A 17,108-nucleotide genomic window follows, 5' to 3' on the forward strand; every position below is an offset into this window, starting at 1 on the left:
CTAAGTAGAAGGGCTGCTTTCTCAAGTTTGGTTGCTTTTAGAGGATTAAAAAATGACTGATGACTTCCCTGGTGGTCCAATAGTTAGGAATCCCCCTGCCAGTGCAGGGGAGGTGGGTTCGCTCTGTGGACCGGGAAGGTCCCACGGGCTGCGGGGCAACTAAGCCCATGTGCTGCAACTACTGAAGCCTGTGCACCCTGGAGCCTGTGCTCCACAACCAGGAAAACCACTGCAGTGAGAAGCCTGTGCCTCACAACGAAGTGTAGCCCCCACTGGCTGCAACTAGAGAAAGTCTGTCCATACACGGCATCAGACCCAGTGCAGACAATAAATGAAAGAATTTTTTTTTCCTCGGGATTTTTTTTTTTTTTGATCTTGGGATACCCTTTATGAAGGGTTTCCAAGGTGGCTCAGTGATAAAGAATCTACCTGCCAATTCAGGAGACACAGGAGACACGGGTTCAGTGCTTGAGTTGGGAAGATCCCCTGGAGGAGGAAATGGCAACCCACTCCAGTGTTCTCGCTGGGATAATCCCATGGGCAGAGGAGCCTGGGGGGCTACAGTCCAGGCGGTGGCAAAGAGTCAGACATGACTGAGTGAGTACATGCACACCCTTCTTGAAAGGAATCACAAAAGAGCTCCTTCTATTAAGCACACTGTATGTTAGGGATACTTTCTAATCCCATTAATCTTCAAGTTGTGGGCATTATTATTTTTCATTTTCTAGGTAAGGAAACTAAACCTCTGAGAAGTTGGGAAATCCACCCATATTTATCTTGCTCAAAGTACAATCATGAAGCCTGAAAATACTGGATGCCTTGACATAAGAATCTAGCTTTGAAGGCAAAGCTTGTGAATAACTTATTATGACCTTTAACTTCTTACCAAGTCAAGAAAAGAAAAAGGACTCCAGGGCCTATTGGAAAAGCTTTTCCCAAAGGATTGGATAAACAAATAGCTTCAGCAGTCCTGTGACACTGAAGAGTGAGGGCCTGTTTCTCCCTGGAGCCCTGGGAAGTATCTCCAGCTCTTCACAGTAGCCTGGCTCCCACACTCATCTGGCTAGAATCTTGTTTTCCTCTGCAGCAGAGCTGGGCTGCAGTTCTTGATAGTGTTTGACTTCAACAAGTTTCCACATGAACCTCTGATCTAGTGCTGGAACAAAGCAATGGCAGAGGGAGGCCCAGCTTGGAATGAGTCAGGTGGAGACTGATGCCTTGTTTCTTGTTAAACACTGTTCTCCCTCCAGGTATGTACTTTTCCCCAACAGTTGAACTCTGTCAACACAAGTCTGGGCTTCCCTCTCCCCACTAATGCAAACATTGTTAATAGCAGGAAAGGAAAAGAAATCCATGGCTGAAATGTGAAAACCTATGCTTTCAGGTAGAGGATCAAGAGCCCTTCACCTTGCCAAACATTATTTGAATTTTGTAGAACAAACACTGGAGTTTAAGTTACATCCTCGAATTCAATATTTGGCATAGGATGATAACCACTGCTGATCTCTCCCACTTGATGTACCTGTTAATTGTTTTGAGATAAAGTGACGAACCCCATCAGAGGATAGGGTGGGTTCAGTTGCTTTACCCCACCTTTTTTTTTAACTAGAGAAGAAACTGAGTTTCAGAGAAGTTAAGTGATTCAGCCAGGATTATATAGCCACTTGAAGAGCTGGCTGTGTAGAAAGAATTGAGGGCTCCTAACTTGTATTAAAGTGACTTTTTAACCTTACTAGAATTAATTCTTTACTAGAATTAATTCTGTTTTTGTTAGTATCAATATTCACTGAGATAATGCAATTTGTCCCGGATCAGCTTGAAACCATGTTCTTAAGAAGTCATCTGCTAGTAACTAATAGTATTTACTATTGCTAAATATTTTGATGCAGTTTACCTGGCTTTCTAATGCTGTGATTGAGAGTAGAACTTCTGGGAGTCTGCCTTAGTTTGTATGTCAACTGCAGCAGTTATTAGCTCTCTTGTGTGTGTTAGCTACCAAGTCATGTCTGACTCAATTGTGAGTCCATGGACTGTAGCCTGCCAGGCTCCACTGTCCATAGGATTCTCCAGGCAAGAATACTTGAGTGGGTTGCCATTTCCTTCTCCAGGGAATTTTCCCAACCCAGGGATTGAACCTGGGTCTCCCACATTGTAAGCAGATTCTTTACCATCTGAGCTACCAGGGAAGCCACCATTATCTTAGGAAATGTTTACTTCTTTGCACTCCCATTTCCTTTTTCATAATGTGAATACTAACAACATCCACCTAACCCCAAGTGACTCTGAGAATTAAGTGAAATTATACATACACAGAGGTCAGAACTGTGCCAGGCACACAGTAAATACCCAATAAATGTCAGAGATCCCTATTATTGTGTGGAACCTTAAGACATTTTAGCTTTGCTTCTCTCATTAACTAGCCTCATACTTCCTGTGCCTCAGTTTCCTCATCTGTGAGATAAAATTCTTATTGCTTCACCATTCAAAATAGATTGAGCTTATTTATATGCTTGCAGTGGTGACATTTAATCATCTGATAGTTTATTCTTTGTTGAATGAATCTTTATTGAGTGCTAGCTGTGCTGGGCACCCTGCTAGCAAGACAGAGGAGTCCCCTGTTTTCAAGGAGTTTATAGCCTGTGAGGGAGATAGAAACCCATACAAGCAGTTGAAGGATGAGAAAGTTATGAGAGTGGGGTATGGGAGACACATAGCAAGGGTACTCACATAGACTTCTTGGAAGTGATAATTAAGCCAAAATTCAGAGGATGGGTAAGAGTAATTAGGCAAAGAAACAAAAAAGTGTTCTAGGAAGAAAATCCAGCGACTGGAAAAAGCAAGAGAAATCAAGTGGTTCTACCGTATTTCATCTACTTTGAGACACCATTCATTTTTAAGATGTGCTCTTATTTTACATCTGAAAAATTAATTGTGTCTCAAACTAGATGAAATACAGTAGACCTTCAGAAGGGTAAAACACTGCCAGTCGAACTTCGACATAACGTTTTAGCACTTATGGTTTTAATGCTGTTTGAAAGAACATATAAAAATATTATTATGCAGTGCTCTATCAAATATAACCAAATAAAAATATATGTGAAATAATTTGCTTTCAGTATTCTTGAAACTTACTGTTAGAGTTAGATTTTTCTGAAAGGTGTTTTGATTCAGAGGCATGGATGTCAAACTTTTCCAGTATGATCAAGAGCCATGGGCTTCCCTTGTGGCTCGGCTGGTAAAGAATCCGCCTGTGATGCGGGAGACCTGGGTTTGATCCCTGGGTTGGGAAGATCCCCTGGAAAAGGGAAAGGCTACCCACTCTGGTTTTCTGGCCTGGAGAATTCCATGGACTGTATAGTCCATGGGGTCGCAAAGAGTCAGACATGACTGAGCAACTTTCACTTCACTTTCACTTTCAAGAGCCTTGGTGATACAGTGTTTCATAAAAGAATTCATGGCTGAGCTGACAGCCATCTGAACTGGGCTCTTTAGCAGGATTTGTGAGTCTGTGGGCTTAGCCGTCTTTTGCTTCCCACTTGGGAAATGTTGCTGAGCGCCTCTGATTCACCCCCTCCCACAGCATTTGGTGACTAGAGGTTAGAAGGGTGGCCTACAGTTGTTTCTGGGATTTTCTTCCAAACTAACACCCATTCTGACAGTTTTGAAGCTGCGTCTTTTCATGTTTGTGCATGCAAGGCCAAAGCAATTAGTTAACAACTGTTGCTTGTTCTAGAATGATTTTCAGATGCAATCCAATCTCAGAGGGCGAGTGTTATGATGTGGAAAAAAAAAATGCATCTGTGAGCTGCGGAGGATCTCCTTAGAGAAATCCTGTGACAAGCAGAAATGGCCTGGCTCTAGTTCACTGCCACACTCATTCACTGGCTAAAAGCTGCCTGGGGAGGGTGTGGCCTTGGCATGGATGCTATCACAAATGCCCAAAGTGCGGCTGCTGGAATCTACTGGCTAACTGTACTACTCCGTGAAGTTTTTCTTTTTTAAGGATGATCTTAGCAATCCTCCATGGCTACCACACCCTGTAAAGTATACGGAGCAGTTACCACTAGCCCTATTTTAAACAGGTTTCATATAATTAAAGATGCTCAGTGTGACAGTGGAAAATTCCCAGCTTTCATGTGTCTTGTTAAGTGGATTTTTAAAATGCTTTTCAAAATCCTGTTGTGATAGATGGTCTTCAAAGACAGCCACCATCTATTTCTTTCATGGCTGTGGGTCAGTTGGCACCTCGTGTCCAGACCCTCCCCTTGCATCTGGGTGGGACTTATGCCTTGCTTTGACCAATATAGTGCAGTGATGTAATGCTTGGCAGGATTTAAGAGGACAGGTAATTTCTCTCTTTCCTTTTAGAAGCAACGTATCAGGTGAGTAGTTGGACCCTAATCTCTTTACAATTATGAGAAAACTGGTCTACGAAATAGCTGACTAGTACTTGTCAGAAGTGTGCCAAGACCTTGAAAGACAAAGTTGATAAACTGTCACACCGGAAGAGACTAAGGAAAAATTACAGCTAAATATAATGTGGGATCTTGGCTAGGATCTTTGGGCAGAAAAAAATTATTAGTAGATCACCTGGTGAAGTTTAATAGTGTCTGTAGTTTAGTCAATAAGCATTATACCAAATTAGTTAACTGTGGTTATGTATTAAAGTTGTGTAGGAAGTTAACATTAGGGAACCTTGGGTGATGGTGTGTAGGAACTCTACTATTTTTGTAACACTAAGTGTCAGGATGATCTGTAATGTATCAGTAGATAACCTGGAACACCAGAAGAGAGGCAGCAGCTCAGATCACACAGCAGGGTTCCTCTTGAGTTGGGGCTCTTGGAAAAAAGTGTATTGATCTCAAGATTGGGAAGTTGGTGGCTTTTCTGTAATGTTATCTTAGGGGGTCAAATGATGTTTGGTTTCCAAACAACCTCTTCACTCATCTATGTTGAAGTTGAAATTCCTATTCTTCTGGTGATCCACTAATTTGAGGCAAGTATTATGAAAGTCATCTCGTGTGACAGAAATTCTTGGAGATTCATCACAAAAGAAAAATGTTTCACCAAACATTGGGAAAATAATTGCACAGCTTACTACTTCTTGAAGATTACTTATGAATATTGGTATATGAAAAGTTCTGAGAAATTCTATAATAAGCTGTGTAACTGTTTAGCTTATCATTTATTCTCCAAATGTATCTAACCACATAATCCTAAATGTGTACATACAAATGCTTTCCTACAGAAGACATTTTAGGGCATGCCAGATGAGAGCATTGTGAACTGCAAAGGGTTTCATGCAGCCAAAGTGAATCCCCCTTTCCTAGAAGGGATAAAAAGAAGGCTGAATGTCAAGATTATTCTAAAAAGTTCTCTTACAGTAGGAGATAGTTCAAATTCATTAACCTCTAAATATCCTTTCCCATTTCAAAAGTCTATCAGTCAGTGGAGTGATGCATATTAATGAAGATTCTCAGTAATAAATAAATAACAGAATTCACTTCAGGAATGGATTTTGTTATAGGACATTAACAGGTTTATTTCATGTAAATAAAGGCCAGAAAATTTGTTTTGATGTTACGCAACTGGAAGAACACAGCAAGGAGAAACTTCCAGCTGCAATATGAAGTCATCTAGAAGAAATTCCATTGCTAATAAAGACTGGTTCCAAATAGGAAAAGGAGTATGTCAAGGTGGTATATTGTCACCCTGCTTATTTAACTTATATGCAGAGTACATCTTGAGAAACGCTGGGCTGGAGGAAGCACAAGCTGGAATCAAGACTGCCGGGAGAAATATCAATAACCTCAGATATGCAGATGACACTACCTTATGGCAGAAAGTGAAGAAGAACTAAAGAGCCTCTTGATGAAAGTGAAAGAGGAGAGTGAAAAAGTTGGCTTTAAAGCTCAACATTCAGAAAACTAAGATCACGGCATCTGGTCCCATCACTTCATGGCAGATAGATGGGGAAACAGTGGAAACAGTGTCAGATTTTATTTTTCTGGGCTCCAAAATCACTGCAGATGGTGATTGCAGCAATGAAAGTAAAAGACTCTTGCTCCTTGGAAGGAAAGTTATGACCAACTTAGACAGCATATTAAAAAGCAGAGACATTACTTTGCCAACAAAGGTCCATCTAGTCAAGGCTATGGTTTTTCCAGTGGTCATGTATGGATGTGAGAGTTGGACTATAAGAAAGCTGAGCACTGAAGAATTGATGCTTTTGAACTGTGATGTTGGAGAAGACTCTTGCGAGTCCCTTGGACTGCAAGGAGATCCAACCAGTCTATCCTAAAGGAGATCAGTCCTGGGTGTTCATTGGAAGGACTGATGTTGAAGCTGAAACTCCAATACTTAGGCCACCTGATGTGAAGAGCTGACTCATTTGAAAAGACTCTGATGCTGGGAAAGATTGAGGGCAGGAGGAGAAGGGGATGACAGAGGATGAGATGGTTGGATGGCATCATCTACTTGATGGACATGGGTTTGGGTGGACTCCGGGAATTGGTGATGGACAGGGAGGCCTGGTGTGCTGCGGTTCATGGGATTGCAAAGAGTCGGACACGATTGAGCAACTGAACTGAACTGAATGATGTCTGGTTCTTATTACCAGAGGTGCCAGAACTTTAGTTATAGCTACCCATAAGGACTGAGTGCTTTAGATATGATCTCATGGAGTGTGACCACTATATCATATTCCTTTATCTTGTGTCACTTTTGCTTTTCAAGGGTTGAGTGGATGTTTTGAGTTGGCAAAAAAGTTCTGGTTTTCCCATAAGATCTTAGGGAAAAACCTGAATGAAGTTTTTGGCCAACCCAATATTTCTTCATTGACTATAAGTCATATGAGTACCCGAGCTGCAAAAAGTTCTGGGAAATGTAGTATTTTCCACTTTTACAATTATTGTTTAGGAAGGCACTTGGGAAAGGCTTTTGAACAGATGTTGGGTAAACCAAATTGGAGCATTGATGCTGGTGCTAGATTTATTCATTCTTCATTTGATACAAACAAGACGTGAGATGGATTTCATACCATTATTGTCATTATTTTCCATTTCTATGCAGGCCATAAAACTGTTATTAAATTCACAGATATAGAGAACACTCGTGGCTGTCAAGGAAGAAGCTGGCAGGAGAGGGAAGGAGTAGGAGTTTGGGCTTAGCAGATTCAAACTATTATGTACAGGATGGGTAAACAACAAGGCCCTACTGTATAGCATAGGGAACTGTACAGGATATTATTCAATATCCGGTGATAAACCATAATGGAAAACAATATGAAAAAGAATATATAAATATATATGTATAACTGAATCACTTTGCTATACAGCAGAAATTAACACACTATTTTAAATCAGTAAAATTTAAAAAAACTATTGCTAAAATATTAAACATGGAAACAATAATAAAATCTAGAGCTGCAAAGATGATAATTATTGCATAAAACTAAAATAACAGTACTGAAATAATACATATAATACAGTATTAATAATAAGTCAAGCATTATAGTTGTACTAAAATTCAAACTATGGTAATAAAACTCAATACTAATAAAATTTATTACTAGAGTAAAATAAAATTCAGTATTGTAATGGCAATAAAACAATATTTTTAATAGACTAAATAGTATGGGTTAAATCTCAGTATTTGAACTTTGTTTTTTCCTCGTGGTGATTAAGAACTTGGATTCTGGAAACAGGGTATCTGAGTCGACCCTGACTCTCTGACATTAGGTTAGTTAGGTGAGCAATTTAGGTCTCAGTTTCTTATGAACTGGACATAATGAGAATGCAATGAGAAAAAGCAGGAAAGTATGCTGCCCATAGGAAGCACTCACTGTTAGGTTATAGTCAGGGAACATGCAAATGAAGCTCATTCTCTTCTCCAGGTTCAGGAAAACTACCTCCCTAATCTAGCTTTCTATGACAGATTCCCTGGGGTCTCCCAGTTAGCTATTTCGTGCTCATACCCACCACAACCTAGGCATGTAATAGGGAAAAACCTTTTGTATTCTTTTACAAGTTAATCACTAAAAGGATGTTGCCTATAAGCTTAATTTATGCATAATAGCCCATCTCTGGGAACTTTGCTTCCCAGGTAATGAGCATTAATTAAGCTAAAGTACATTTGTTTAGCTCACAGCAAACATCCTGACCAGCCCCACCTGTGAATGACTACCAGGAGGAAGAAATTAACACATCCCATCTAGGGGGCTGATGGGAACCAGGAGATGTCTGACTAATCCCTCCTCTTTTAGTATAAAAGAAACTTAAATTCTAACTAAGGCAAGCTGGTTCTTTGTGGAGATGAGCCCATCATCTTGACTTGAGACTTTGCCAAATAAAGTCGTTAGTCCTTGCCCCAAACCTGTCTCTTGATTACTGGCCTGTCCTGTGGTGACCCAGTAAGAGGAAGATGTATCATCCACTGCCCAGTTGTGGATTGACCTCTCCTTACAAACATGGAGTTTGGGGTCTGCATTTTGCTATAGAAGCACAAGGTCCTTTCTAGGGCTCTATCTTTAGAACTAGCTTTCCCTCAAGCTCAGGGGTCTGCTGATAGCTTTCACTACCCTTTCTTGGTTGTGGTTTTACAAAGAGAAAGTCTTTGGAGCTAGTCTTGGTTGGATTCAAATAGTATCCTCATCTCTTATTAACTGTGTGATCTTCAGTCAGCTCAGTTCAGTTGCTCAGTCGTGTCTGACTCTTTGCAACCCCATGAATTGCAGCACGCCAGGCCTCCCTGTCCATCACCAACTCCTGAAGATTACTCAAACTCATGTCCATCAAGTTGGTGATGCCATCCAGCCATCTCATCCTCTGTCATCCCCTTCTCCTCCCGCCCCCAATCCCTCCCAGCATCAGGGTCATTTCCAATGAGTGTGATCTTAGGCAAGTTATTTTACCTCTCTGAACCTTGGATTCACACATGAAATGGTGTTAATAAAACTTTTCTAAAAAGAAAAGTTTTTCTATTGTTATGAGAGGCAATAAAGGATGCTGGATGATATCTGGCTCAGTTCTCAGCACAAAACAGGTACTTTGTAGCCAGTATTCCACCCCTTTCCACTGCCTGCTCTCTGCTCTGCCCCACAGAGCCAGTATTCTTTGTTCTAATACAGTAACATGCATGTGGTGGTAGGGGCTGGAGGCTGGACCTTGACTTTGCTCTGACCCAGTAGACCTCTGGATGCTGTGATTATTGTTTTAGCTCAAGAGAAACGAAAATTCAGCTTGTTCCCTTGCGTTTCCCCTCTTAAAAGCAGAACTCAGCTAAAATTCTGGGAACGGAGCGTTCAGGTTAACCAGGTTCTGCTTGAGGAGTTTTCCTATGTCTCTCCATTGAGTGAGTTTTCCGGTTCTCTTGCTTCGGCAGATATTTTACTGTCTCTTTACTTAATAGGTTAATAACAACATTTTCCTCAGAGACTTAAGAGACTTCATACAGCTTCTGAGACTCTACCTTGCATTTTAGTAAAACTGTATCATTTTCATGCAATATCAGTATAATTATTATCACAGTGTTGGTATTTACTATTTTGGTTGTATGGCAGAGATCTTGAGAGATTGCATTCTGGTGTTAGGTTTAAGTCATAGGCTGATGTTGAGAAAATTATATCAGAGCCTTTTAGTGAGACTTGAAAGGGTACCCTAACGCCCCTGACTCTTCAGTGGCTGGTCAGGCCTAAGGTGCCAGCGCCCCACTGGGGTCTTATGGCTGCCAGTACCTACAATGTGCTGTAATCATTGTATCCTTTTTGGTTTGTGCATTGATGTGACAAACCTTGGGTTCCTCATCTGTTAAATGGTAACAATAATATCTACCCCAATAGGGTGCTCTAAGGATTAAGGTGATCAATATTTGCACAGTGTTTAAGGACAGGACCTGCCACATAGTAATATATGTAAGCAATTACTGTTATTAACAATTTTTATGTAACTGTAATCTATATGATTACATACAGTTAGACATAAAGATGTATACACATAGATACACGGAGCGGTGGCTTCCCAAGTGGCACAGTTAGTAAAGAATCTGCCTGCTCAATTCAGGAGACACAAGAGACACCAGTTTGTTCCCTGTGCCCGTAAGATCCCCTGAAGGAGGAAATGGCAACCCATTCTAGTTTTCTTGCCAAGAAAATCCCAAGGACAGAGGAGCCTAGCAGGCTACAGTCCATGGCGTCACAGAGTCAGACATGACTGAGCATGCATGCATGAGAAACATGAATTTATGTGAGGGGGATTCATGAATATATTTTGTACTTTGGGTCATAATCTAATACTATGTTATTCTGATGAAATTGTTCTAGCTTTGGCCATTAGAAGCTCTTTCAGTTTGACTCCTATTTTTTTTTAATATTTTAAATTGACGTATTTTAATTTATAATATTGTGTTAGTTTCAGGTGTATAGTAGAGTGATTCAGTTACACACACACACACATATACACACACTCTTTTCAGATTCTTTTCCCTTATAGGTTATTATAATATATTGAGTATAGTTCCCTCTGCTATACAGTAGATCTTTGCTGAATATATCTGATAGTAGTGTGTATGGTAGTGTGTATCTGATAATCCCAAACTTCTAAATTTTGACATGCCTCCTCCCCCCCACCACCATTTTTGTTTCTGTTTTATTTTTATTTTGAGCACTTGTTTACTATCTGGCTCTGCAAGTCCCTCCAGACTCACTTTATATTTCCCCTGCCCCAGCTCTGGAATTGGCTATTCCACCAGGAAGCTCTGCTTTTTTAATTGAATAATGGTATTAGAAACCAAGGTGGGGGGGGCTAGGTGAGTCACTAGATGTTGATCCAAATACTTCTACTGTTGACGTTAATGACTGTTAAAAGAAACACTGATTTAGTTGGTCAGGGAGGCCCAGTAGGGAAAGGTATAAGATAATAATATGAAGCCAGTGTCCAGGAAAGAGCCTTCACAGGAGCTTGAGCATCTCCAAAAGGACACATGCTGAGGGGAGTCTGCAGAATACACTGAGCATGTTTCTGTAGCCAGCGTGAGCCAGGTCGGTTGTGCAGTAGAGACTGCACTCCAATGCTTCCTGATTTGCTCAGTACTAAGTCTTCCCTTCTGTTCCAACTCCTGCTGCTGTGTGCTAAGTTACTACAGAGCTTAGTGGCTTAACAGGGTGATCACTTTATTACGCCTCTCTGTTTCTGTAGGCAAATGACTCGGCAGAAAGGCTGCGCTGGATATTTCTGGATGGTTCTGAAGTCTTTTCTTTGGTTTCAGTCACGTGGCAACTGCAGCTGAAATTCTAGCGGTCTGAAGCAGCCGGGGTCTGAAAGCTGGGGTCTGAACCTCTCAGGTGGCTCCCCCCTTATATCTCTCCTTGTCTGTAAGTCCCGGGGCTTTTCCAATGCTCTCTTCACAAGAACTAGTTTGACTTCCTCATGAAATGGTGGCCTCAGAATAGTTGGGCTGCTTACACAATGATGAAGGCCCCTGTCACAGGCATTTCAGTGGATCAGGCAGAGGGATGCTCACCTTTTCTGAACTAGCTTTGGATTTACCTTCATGGCATCCAATTGGCTCTGAGTCACATGCCACTCAAATTCAAGGGCAGGGGACATAGACCCTCCTTTCTTTGGGTGGAATGCCAAAATCACATTTTAAGAGTCTGTGGAGTAACATTGTTTTGGTCATACTTTTGAAAAAAAAATTATGTTACATATTCACCTCAGCTAAGCTGCCAAAATTTCTAACATTTAAAAATGTGCAATAAACTCACAAAAGCTGAAAGCCACTGCCCTAAAGCTGATGGGTTTTTAAAATCTGGTATCTTCCCATCTCTCTCTCCGTCTATTTTTACACTTTCATGGTTTCTTCCTACCCACCATCATTCATCTACTTTCCCATGTTGCATTTCCTGATTCTCCCTTGATGAGCATGCTGCTGCTGCTAAGTCACGTCAGTCGTGTCTGACTCTGTGCGACCCCATAGGCAGCAGCCCACCAGGTTCCCCCGTCCCTGGGATTCTCCAGACAAGAACAATGGAGTGGGTTGCCATTTCCTTCTCCATTGCATGAAAGTGAAAAGTGAAAGGGAAGTCGCTCAGTCATGTCCAACTCTTAGCATGCAGATTTCCTTTAAAAACACTGTTTGCTCTTAGTGTGGCTGAAAGGAACAATGTCAGATAAAGGAAGCACATATATAGAGAGAAAAAACACAAATGAATAATAGAAAACACAGGTAGATTCAATGATGGAGAAAACAGAATCAGTGGTCTTGAGTGTTATGGGAGGATACATGAAGAAGATGCTGAAAAACATTGAAGGGTGAAAGAAAGTAAGGAAATCCTGAAGAACAGGGAAAACTACCCCAGTGCTAAGAACTGTCACAGGCCTATTATTTACAGAATAGCGAACCTAGAGATCTGGGGTGTTTTTTGGGAGGCATCCTTAAACCATCAAATTGTGTACAAATTATATACACATGGGAGAAGAAGATCCATAGCACTTAGAACTTCAAGAGGTAAGTGGCCAAAAAATCTTCAAAATATACTGATAGAGAATGTCAGAAGCTCAGCTGAGGACATGATCACAGGCACACACAGGTAGGAGCAGGTGTGTAAGGACTGTTGTACAGTGTATAGTGTGTTAGTCGTTCAGGCGTGTCCAACTCTTTGTGACCCCATGGATTGTAGCTCATCAGGCTCCTCTCCATGGAATTCTACTGGAGTGGGTTGCCATACCCTTCTCCAGGGGATCTTCCCAAACCAGGGATCAAACCCAGGTCTCCCACATTGCAGGTAGATTCTTTATCATCTGAGCCACCAGAGGTAAATCCCAAAAAGATAACAGTGGTGGTGGTTTAGTTGCTATGTCGTGTCCAACTCTTGTGACCCCATGGACTGTAGCCTGCCAGGCTCCTCTGTCCATAGGATTCCCCAGGCAAGAATACTGGCAGGAGCAGGGAGTTCTGGCAATTCGAGGTCACTTGCTCAGGACTATGAGCCATCTATGTCTCAGCTGATTTTGGTCTCATTTCGGCCACACTCTGCTTCCCCATCCTGTGAGGCACCATGCTGTCCCACCTCTGCACATTTGTGCGTCTCCTTGTACTTCATTATCCATTCATTCATTCTGTAGTTGTTCTTACTGATCTGTATCCTACATCTCCACCTTTATCAATTACCATGGGCCACTCTGTTCCATAACCAAGCTCTTCCTCAGAACACCCCAACCCAATGCACATACATACACTACAGACTACAAACACAATATACACTCACACAGCTTTGTTCCGCTTGGTCATTAGAAATCACTTCTCTTGTGTGTGCCCAGAGGTAAACTGGATGAAATTGCCACTAACGGATAGTGTATGACAAAATCCAGAGGTTAAGAAAAGTTCAGTCTTTGGAGACTGAGGGACAGTGTTTGATGGGTTCATGGGGAACACTGCCAGGCAACAAGAGGAAAACCTATTTTTCTATTTTCAAAGCTTGTAGAAGGGAATTATATGAGTGTGTGTATGTGTGTGTGTGTGTGTGTGTATGAAGGTTCAGGGATAATTTTCAGGTCAAACCACTAGATGGAGGTCCTGCTTAAAGAACACACTCTAAGGCCCAGGCACTGCAGTCTGCAAGCTTCGTTTAGATGAAAACTTGAGTTGAGGGCGTCTGGTGAAGCCCCAGTCTACCCAAAGGGCCCTGTGATCTTGTTTTGTTGCGGAACACACTTCCTCTCAATCTGTTTTAGTACATCTCTCTTTTCTTACTCAGAAATTGCTCCCAATATGGGTAGCTTGGTGCCACATGGTTCACTACTCTCAGACAACCATAGAAATGTTTACTTTTTTCCGTGTTTCTTTCCTTTGAATGCCAAAATGGCCAGTTTTGTCTTTTATTCTCCGTTTTATTAGCTGTAAGTGCTGCCTGTGAAGCATTTTTGTTCTTTGAAAGGAAACCTCGCAAACACAGGTAATTCTCTCAATATGGGATTTTTGAGGGCAAGCAAGGCAGTAAATAAACTCAGATAAATCTGAAGGTAGCTAGTTGAGTTTTTCTGACTGATACCAATTACACCACAGCTAAGGAACTCAGGGAGGACTTAATTTTTATTACAAGGTTACTAGAAGCAAGTGTGCATTTACTCTGCAAGTAAAACTCCATGAATTTAAACATACTACAGATCGATTTAATGAACTATAAATTCACAAATATTTGACTTTTTTGCCATCAAAAAGCTTCACACTTGAGATTTATGAGTGAACTGACAGTTCACAGGGTCTGTCTGTTTCCCTTTTGTGTGTTAGAAAGTGACAACTTTGCACTTGACAAAGAATGTTTTGTTTTCTCGCTTAGCCTGATGGAGAATTTGGTTACACTAATGTTAGTCTTAGGAAATATACTGAGAGGCTTCTGAATCCCTCCTTGCTGGGCTGCCCACTGTCACAATGGCTGAAAGACTATTGAGGGCTGAATATATTTCTTTACACTGTCCTCAATACTCAGGTAAGGTCCATGCCTCTGTTTAGTCTCCCCAATCTTTTTTTTTTTTTTTAAATTATTTATTTGCCTATTTGGCTGGGTCTTAGTTCCAGCATGTGCAATCTAGTTCCCTGACCAGTGATCCAGCTCAGGCCTGTTACATTGGGAGTATGGAGCCTTAGCCACTGGACCACTAGGGAGGACCCAAGTTTCCCTTTATTTCATCACTTCCTGCAAGTCAGCAGCAGGGGACAAGGTTGTCAGGTGTATGCTCGCCTCACCCACTGTCCACGACTGGGAAGAGGGTAACAGTGTCCTACCATCCCAGCCAACTAGATGAGAGACAATTTCAGCAGGATCTACCGGAATAACTTAAGCCACTCTGAGTATTTAAGACATAGGGAACTCAACACAGGTAATTTGTTATATGGGCTTTCCTTATGGCTCAGAGGTGTAAGAATCTGCCTGCAGTGCAGGAGACGCAGGTGTGATCTCTGGGTCTGGAAGATCCCCTGGGGAAGGAAATGGCAACCCACTCCAGTATTCTTGCCTGGAGAATCCCATGGAGAGAGGATCCTGGAAGGTTATAGTTCATGGGATCACAAAAGAGCCAGATAAGAGTCATTGGTTACACAAGAGATAAAAGAGCTATGAAGCCTAAGAGGACAGTAAGGCAACCCAGAGATGAGCAATAGCAAGAAGTCATTACTGTCCCCAGGCTGGAAGGGACAAAGATAGAAGGTGATACCTGAGCCCAGGGGCTAGAATCACCAGTCAGAATCTGGAGCCAGAGAAGGCTGACAAGAGGAATTGGAGCCATGGAAGATGCATACCTTACCTGAGCTGCCACCCAAGGCTTTGGTAAAGATCTGATAGTAAACATTTTTGGCTCTGTAGGTCCTATATCTCTGTACAGAGTTCTATCTCTATAAACTCTTAGGGTTAATTTGCTATTTTTTTTCTTCTTTAGATACTTTCCCTCCTCCCCTACCCCCACCATGAGATAAGGAAATAAATGATGGCTCTGCTATGTGGTTGCGAACTCCTGGAGGACAAAGAACCTGTGACGGGCTTCGTTTTCTGGCTTTTCCGTCTGCTGAGTCTGCCTCTGAATTTAGTCCCACTGAGGACTTGATGTGCTAGAAATGCTTGTGACTCCCTGCATGCCCTGACATGTTGGAGTTTCCTGGAGTTCTGTACCAGATCACCTTCTTTTTCTCTTCCCCAACCCCTGACCCATGGTTGGTATTCAGTAACACTTGTAGGATAAAGAGGGCACAGTCAGACCTTCTTGTTTTTAGAACATGAGATTCTTGTTGCCTTCCTAAAGATGAGCAGTTATGAGGTCATGGAGAGTGTTAGACCTCCCTCCCATTATACTGCTTCCTAGCTGTGTGATCTAGGCAAGTGTTTTTATCATTTTGGATTTCAAGTTTCTCATTGTGTGGGAGAATGATAATAGGAGTTGTTGTGAGAACTAGTTGAGGGACTGCTCCTAGCAAAGTGCTGGCTGACATTGAAAAGATTCTTCTCTTTTTCAAGAGTCCTGCTTTTCTGCTTTAAAAAGTGAGGCTTTTTAAAAAAGTCTCACTGTTTCTTGGACAAGCCTTGTGCTGTCCTGGGGCTCTAGATGTCTTAGTGCTCAGACCCATATACCTAAGCAGGAGTAGAACCTCCTTTCCTCTAGGCATAAGACTGCGTACCATGTACTTTCCTGTCTCCACATCTGTGTTTCAGCACTTCCCTTATCTTCAATCTCTGTTGATCAAAAATGCATGCTTTGGGAACTTCCCTGGTGGTCCAATGGTTAAGATTCCAATGCAGGGAATGCAGGTTTGATCCCTGGTCAGGGAACTGAGGTGCCTGTATGGCGTGGCCATAAATAAATACATAAAATTGTCTTTAAAAAGCTAGAAACCATAAAAATAAAAATTCCAATTTGAAAAAAAATGCACTGTAAAAAAAATGCATGTGTTCATCCCAGGTCTAGGTACGTTTCTCCTAGACTATGTTGGGTTCACTTACAACAGACCAAACTTCCTACAAAAAAAATATTAGAAAGCGTGGAAAATGTTTTAAACTCTGTTGTAAGGGATCAGATTGTTACTAAGGCAGTCAGGACTCAAGAGTCAAGATGACAGAGAGCAGGGAATCCCATGTTAAGGATTCCCCTAATTTAGCATTCTAAATTGTCTTGCTCCTGGAGGTCTTCCCTGAGTTCTAAGAGGCCAGATAGAGAGGTAGAGAAGGTGAGAGAAATGTGAACCTAAGGGGGTGGGTGTGAGGGGAGAGGGTCTTCCCAGGTGGCGCTAGTGGTAAAGAACCCGCCTGCCAACACAGGAGACTTTAAGAGACGTGGGTTCAATCCCTGGGTGGGGAAGATCTCTTGGAGGAGGGCATGGCAACCCACCCCAGTATTCTTGTCTGGAGAATCCCATGGATAGAACAGCCTGACAGGCTACAGTCCACAGGGTTGCAAAGAGTCGGACATGACTGAAGCAACTTAGCATGCACGCACATGAGGGAAGAAGCACAGATGCTGGCACTCTTATGGGGCTGGTGCTGGGAAGACAGAAATGAGAAATCAGTCTGTCAAGCACTAACTGTCCAAATAAAAGCCCAAATCACAGGAGAAACTGCATGGTGC

This window comes from Muntiacus reevesi, chromosome 9 (genome assembly GCF_963930625.1).
Source record: "Muntiacus reevesi chromosome 9, mMunRee1.1, whole genome shotgun sequence".
Classification (NCBI taxonomy): domain Eukaryota; kingdom Metazoa; phylum Chordata; class Mammalia; order Artiodactyla; family Cervidae; genus Muntiacus; species Muntiacus reevesi.